General features: G+C 43.8%; 1 long non-coding RNA gene across 1 annotated transcript in view; it reads left to right on the top strand.

Annotated features, from left to right (window-relative positions):
* Positions 1-2053: 2053 nt before the first annotated feature.
* LOC129540895 (uncharacterized) overlaps positions 2054-6884 on the top strand; it is a 70593-nt gene continuing 65762 nt past the window's right edge. The window contains exon 1 of the long non-coding RNA XR_008682723.2: positions 2054-2132. This is a non-coding gene — a long non-coding RNA (uncharacterized LOC129540895). The remainder of the gene's footprint in view (positions 2133-6884) is intronic.

The raw sequence follows: 6884 nt of genomic DNA, 5'->3' as shown, positions 1-6884 counted from the left end.
TTGGACCTAAAAGGCTGTGAGTCATCTAAATTCTGTTCCATGGACTCCCCCAAATAGCCCCTGTTCATAGAAGAACCTGCAAGGGGTGCTGTGACCTGTGCAGGGACAGGCAGCTTCTAAGTGATGGAGCAGGGACAGCACGAGGACCCCTTGCTTCCACCCACTCCACTCTGGCCCCTCATTTATTCTGTCACACTTCGCTCCTGCACCTGCTCCACGGCTGGGACACCACGGTCTAGAGCCCACTGCTGATGCTCCTCATGGAGGGTCTCCATCTAATGGGCTCCTGATGACCTCCTCGAAGCTGTCAGCAGGCAGGGAGCGGCTTTGATCTTCTCCAACAAGCCTGTGCTTGGGGAAGGAGGGAGGAGGCCCTTCCCTTCTCTGAGAGGGACCGGTTGGGTCTGGGATGTTGTTCCTCCAGCAGTAAATGGGCTGATAAGCGACCGCCTGAGAAACAGTGTCCAGTGCCTGCAGGTGACTCAGAGCCTGTGGGAATGGAGGGGCCTGGGCCTGGGTGGCAGGGTTTGGCGGGGTTGACTGGTGGGTGCCAGGCCCTCGGGAATTGAGCCCTGCAAGCCAACTTGGCTGATCACCAGAGCTGTTTTCTTTGTTACCAGGTGCTATGCTGGAGGCCATTGTGGCTCAGCTGGTAAAGAATCTGCCTGCAATGCAGGAGACCTGGGTTCGATCCCTGGGTTGGGAAGATCCCCTGGAGAAGGGAAAGGCTACCCACTCCAGTATTCTGGCCTGGAGAATTCCATGGACTATCCATGGAGTCGCAAAGAGTTGGACACGACTGAATGACTTTCATTTCATTTCATGCTGGAGGCCAGAATGAGCCATCAGAGTCCAGAAGGCATCCACTCACTATAAAGATACTATGGCTGGAGGTACTGTTGGGGTTAAATGTGACTAGAAATAGCCATTGAAGTGCAAAGGCAGGAGATGTCCTAGTGCAGTGCTGTCCAACAAATAGAATGCAGATCACATGCATAATCTTAAATTTTCTAGCATGTGTGTATATGCTAAGTCGCTTCCATTGCGTCTGATTCTTTGAGACCCTATGGACTGTGGCTCACCAGGCTCCTCCATCCATGGGATTCTCCAGGCAAGAATACTGGAGTGGGTTACATGCCCTCCTCCAGGAAATCTTCCGGACCCAGGGATCGAACTCATGTCTCGTACATCTCCTGGCATTGTCAGACGGGTCCTTTACCACTAGCACCACCTGGGAAGCCTCAAATTTTCTAGCAGTCACACTTAAAAAGCGTAAAAAGAAACAGGTGAAATGAATTTCAATATTGTATTTTATTTAAATGGATGGATCCAAAATCATATAACTACAACATGTGATCAATCACAGAAATTACAAATGAGCTGCTTTACATTCTGTCTTCATATTAAGTCTCTGAAATCTGGTATGCATTCTTCACTTACAGCTCATCTGCCCTCAGACCGGCCAGGGCTTAGTCAGAATCTCCTTGGCCCCCACCTCCGTTTCCCCTCTCCAGAACCAATCTCATGGGCTTTGTGTCCCTGCTGGTCCAGTCAGGATTCCTGCTGCCCCCGGGGCCTCTGGGCTGTGTGGGGAAGAGAGTTTGAGACAGGAACCAGAAGGCCATGAAGTTGGGACAGATTGGTATGAGGAGTCTGGGACAAATGGGGAAAACACATGGGCCCCGAGTCCTGGCATGAACAGACGACCTGGCGGCCGCCCATGCCCAGTGGGGCGGTGGGAGAGGGACACAGTGGTCAGGAGCCCACAGGCCCGCACTACCTGCCTGACACACTTCCTTTGACCTTTTTACTTTCATCTAACACCCTATAGTCTGGTTAACTTTTATCCTCTCACCTCAGTGCTGCTGACTGTTTTGTTTTTATTTCTTTTGTTTGACGTTCTAGAGAGGATAGTTTTGTTTTCAGTGCTTTGATTAAGTCACAGCCGGAGCCCAGGGTTTGTTTGTTAGGAGACTGCTGCTCTCAGGTTTCAGGAAACTACTCCCTGCACCGCGCTCCTCACCCCCATTAGCCACTCCTCCTGTGCCTGAATGGGCTGAATCACCTGGTTCCCAGGGCACCCTCCAGGCCCTTGGGGGATGAGAAAGGGAGCCTCACCTCAAAGTCCAAAGGTAAGCTGGGGGCCTCTTCTTTTCTCCTGACCTAGGTGGGAGGGGGCCGGTGTGCTTAGGGTCAGCTATGTAACTCTCTCTTCACTCTGCAGTGTCCTGTCCTGGGTCCCACTGCAACCCCCAGGTCACTGTGCCCTTTGAAGGTGAGTGGGTAGGAGAGTTTAGTCCGGTCTGATCTTTATGGTGGAATCAAATGAACTATATAGATATTGTATATTTTTAATATATAATATTTGTTTATATTAATTTTATATTATGGAGAAGGAAATGGCAACCCACTCCAGTGTTCTTGCCTGGAGAATCCCAGGGATGGGGGAGCCTGGTGGGCTTCCGTCTATGGGGTCGCACAGTCGGACACGACTGAAGTGACTTAGCAGTAGCAATTTTATATTATACATTTATATTATATGTATCTATATAATATATATTATATAAATATAATTATATGTCAATATATTTTTTATTTATATCAATTTATATATATCAACTATAATGCTCTTGCTATTTAACTAAAAACATTGTATATGTACTCTATTATATATGGCACTGTAGCACTGCATTCTTCATTATCTATGTTATAAGATAGATTTTACTATACAGGGTTGATATAAATATACAAATGTAGTGCACCTGCAGTTTAAGGGATGTTTCACTGTATCTCACTTTTGGCCTTACATTCTCCCTAAAAATTTATTCCTCACATTAAAAAAGTTATAAATTGTATTCAACAGTTCCTCTCAAGCTAGTGGTATCAGAATCATCTGGAGCACCTGCTAAAACAGATTCCTAAGCCCCACCCCAAAGATTTTGACTCGGGTGAGACTCATGACATGTTTCTAGAAAGCTCTAGAATGCTTGCAGGTGACGCTGAGGCTCTGGGTCCTCGGAGAGCAGTAGCAGTGTTTTAGCTAACGTCCACACTGTGGTTACTAGTGTCATGCTCTTCTTTCTAAACACTGCAAATGTCAACCACCAGTCCTTGGGACCACTCTGGGAGGTAGGGACTCCTTATCCTCATTTTACAGATGGGGAAACTGAGGTGTAAAGAGGCTAAGTGACTTCCTGCAGGTCCCATAGCCAGGAGTCATTCATACTTGGAACCTGTCATGTGTCTCCATAGGAATCCAAGCCTCCCTGATCATGTCCCTGGATGCTTGCCTAGGACTCTGGAGTGTAGAAAGGCGAGCTCTGGGCATCTATTGCGCTGGCCCCAAAAGTTGGCATGAGCACTGGAAACCACTCCCCTCGATCTGGTGATGGCTCAGTTTCTCTGGATGTCCAGGCCTGTAGTGTGGCAGGAATGAAGCGGTGTTAAGGAGCAGTTGAGGCAGAGTCTCTGCAGGGTTGGCCTGGTGTGCTGTGAGTGCTAAGTTGCTCCAGTTGTATCCGACTTTTTGTGACCCTATGAACTGTAGCCTGCCAGGCTCCTCTGTCCATGGGGTTTTCCAGGCAAGAATACTGGAGTGGGTTGTCATGCCCTCCTCCAGGGGATCTACCTGACTCAGTGATCGAACCCATTTATCCTGCAGCTCCCTCTTTGTAGGCAGATTCTTTACCATTGAGCCACTAGGGAAGGCCCTCAGCCAGATGTAGCTGCTGCTTAAAACAAAGATTACAAATTCATATACTGACAGTGTGCAGACTCTAAATAAGAGACTCCAGTGAGATTTAAGAAAATGCTTTCCTTTGAACCACTCCTCTCTCAGCCTATTTGTTTTTCCTCTTTTGATAGATATGTAGACAGAAGAAATATTTCACATTTATTTCAACTCTATTATAGGAAAAGCAAAGCATAAAAACCTATTATAAAGTACAGTGAATACTTGGTCTCCTTTGGGAGTGGATAGTAATTAGGGAGCGGTAGGGACGAGGACAAACTGACCTGCCTACAGGGAATGACAGCTGCTCACTTCCAGTCAATTGTTGCCAAAGACCAATTTCAACAGAAGTTGAAATCCAGATTTTTAAGGGACATATCTTGATTTTTAAATTTTGGTAACTAAAAATACATACACAGGTACACACACACACACGCACACGTACATATATATAGGGCTTCTCTTGGTGGCTCAGAGGGTAAGGAATCCATGTGAAATACAGGAGACTTGGGTTTGATCCCTGGGTTGGGAAGATCCCCTGGAGAAGGGAATGGCAACCTACTCCAGTATTTCTTGGAAAGTTACATGGACAGAGGAGCCTGGTAGGCTATAGTCCGTGGGATCGCAAAGAGTCAGACATGATTGAGCATACACACATACACACACAACCTGCTGGATGATGGAGCAAAAATGAATTTAACAATATATGACTAGATTATAGGAGGAAAACTGCAAAACTCTGATGAAAAGAAGTCAAAGATTTAAATAAATTCAGAGATATTTTATGTCATGAATAGGAAGACTCAATATTGTTAAAATGTTAGTTCGTCCCAACATGATCCCTAAATTCAATGCAATATCATTCAAAATCTTAGCAAGTTATTTTGTGGGCTATTGACAAACTGATTCAAAAGTTTATATGGAAAAGCAAAAGCCTCAACACAAAATTAAAGAACAAAGCTGGAGGAATGAAACTTCCTGACTTCAAGATTTATTACAATGTGACAGAAATCAAGACAGTGTGGTACTGGTGAAAAAAACAGACAATAGATCAGAAGAGTGGAATACACAGCCCAGAAATACACCCACACAATATAGTCAACTGATCTTTAACAAAGAAACAAAGACAATTCAGTGGAGAAAGTCTTCTAAATAAATGATGCTGGATCAAATGAGTATCCACATGGAAAAAAAAGCATCTAAACACAGACCTTAAACCTTTCACAAAAATCACTTCAAAATGAATCACAGACCTAAACACAAAACACAAAATTATATAGCTCCTAAAAAAAAAATCAAGGTTACCTTGGGTTTGGTGATGACTCTAAATATAAGAAAAACACAATCCATGAAAAATTAATAATTTAGACTTTATTCTCTTTTGCAAGTTTCTCTGTAAAAGATACTGTTAAGATAGTGAAAAGACAAACCAAAAACTGAGAAAAAAAGTCTTTTTAAAACACATATCTGATAAAGGACTTTCTATGAAAAATCTACAAAGAACTCTTAAACTATGAAAATGTTCCTCAACAGGTGAATAGATAAACTATGTATATCTACACAATGAAATTTTACTAAAAAAATTAGCTACTACTCTGTTTACAATAGCTAGGACATGGAAGCAACCTAGAAGTCCATTGGCAGATAAATGGATAAGGAAGCTGTGGTACATATACACACAATGGAATATTATTCAGCTATATAAAAGAATGCATTTGAGTCAGTTCTAATGAGATGGATGGAACTGGGGCCTATTATACAGAGAGAAGTCAGAAAGAGAAACACCAATACAGTATATTAATGCATATATATGGAATTTAGAAAGACAGTAATGACAATCCTATATGCAAGACAGCAAAAGAGACATAGATGTAAAGAACAAACTTTTGGACTACATGGGAGATGGAGAGGATGGGGCTATTTGAGAGAATAGCATTGAAAGATGTATATTACCATATGTAAAATAGATGACCAGTGCAAGTTCGATTCATGAAGCAGGGCACTCAAAGCTGGTGCTCTGGGACAACCCAGAGGGATGGGGTGGGGAGGAAGGTGGGGAGGAGGTTCAGGATGGGGGGACCCATGGCTGATTCATATCAATGTATGGCAAAACCCACAACAATATTGTAACGTAATTAGCCTCCAATTAAAATAAATTAATTTAAAAAATTAACTACTAAAAATTAACACTAAAAAAATAGCTATTAAGTCGTGAAATGGAGGAAACTTAATGCATGTTACTCAGTAAAAGAAGTCAGTCTAAAAAGGCTACATACTGTATGATTCCAAATATAAAATATTCTGGAAAAGGCAAAACTACAGAGATAGTAAAAAAAAGAAAAAAAAAATCAGTGGCTATGTGGATACAGATGTGAGTGTGTCCCTGGCTATCAGGGTGTCAACTGCGAGTATGAAGTGGATGAGTGCCAGAACCAGCTATGCCAGAATGGAGGCACCTGTGTCGACCTTGTGAACCACTTCAAGTGCTCCTGCCCACCAGGCACGCGGGGTATGAAATCAGCCTTACCTGTCTTCCATCCAGGGCATTCTCTAAGTTATAAATGCATTTTTAGTCTTGTGAAGGGATTTTTATTTTTTATTTTTTTAATTTTTATTTTTATTGGAGGCTAATTATTTTACAATATTATATTGGTTGGTTTTGCCATACACTGACATGAATCCGCCCCGGGTGTACATGAGTTCCCCCTCCTGAACCCCCTCCCACCTCCCTCCTCCCCTTATCCTCCCTCTGGGTCATCCCCGTGCACCAGCCCCGAGCATCCTGTATCATGCATCGACCCTGAACTGGCGATTCGTTTCACATATGATTATATACATGTTTCAATGCCATTCTCCCAAACCATCCCACCCTCACCCTCTCCCACAGAGTCCCAAAGACTGTTCTATACATCTGTGTCTCTTTTGCTGTCTCGTATACAGGGTTATCATTTCCATCTTTCTAAATTACATATATATGTGTTCAGTTCAGTTCAGTTCAGTCGCTCAGTCGTGTCCGACTCTCTGCGACCCCATGAATCACAGCACGCCAGGCTTCCCTGTCCATCACCAACTCCCGGAGTACACTCAAACTCATGTCCACAGAGTCGGTGATGCCATCCAGCCATCTCATTCTCCGTCGTCCCCTTCTCCTCCC

This window comes from Moschus berezovskii, chromosome 4 (assembly GCF_049115385.1).
Source record: "Moschus berezovskii isolate FMDL1 chromosome 4, NW_MosBer_1.0, whole genome shotgun sequence".
NCBI lineage: Eukaryota > Metazoa > Chordata > Mammalia > Artiodactyla > Moschidae > Moschus > Moschus berezovskii.
This window is presented reverse-complemented; position numbering and strand designations above follow the sequence as displayed.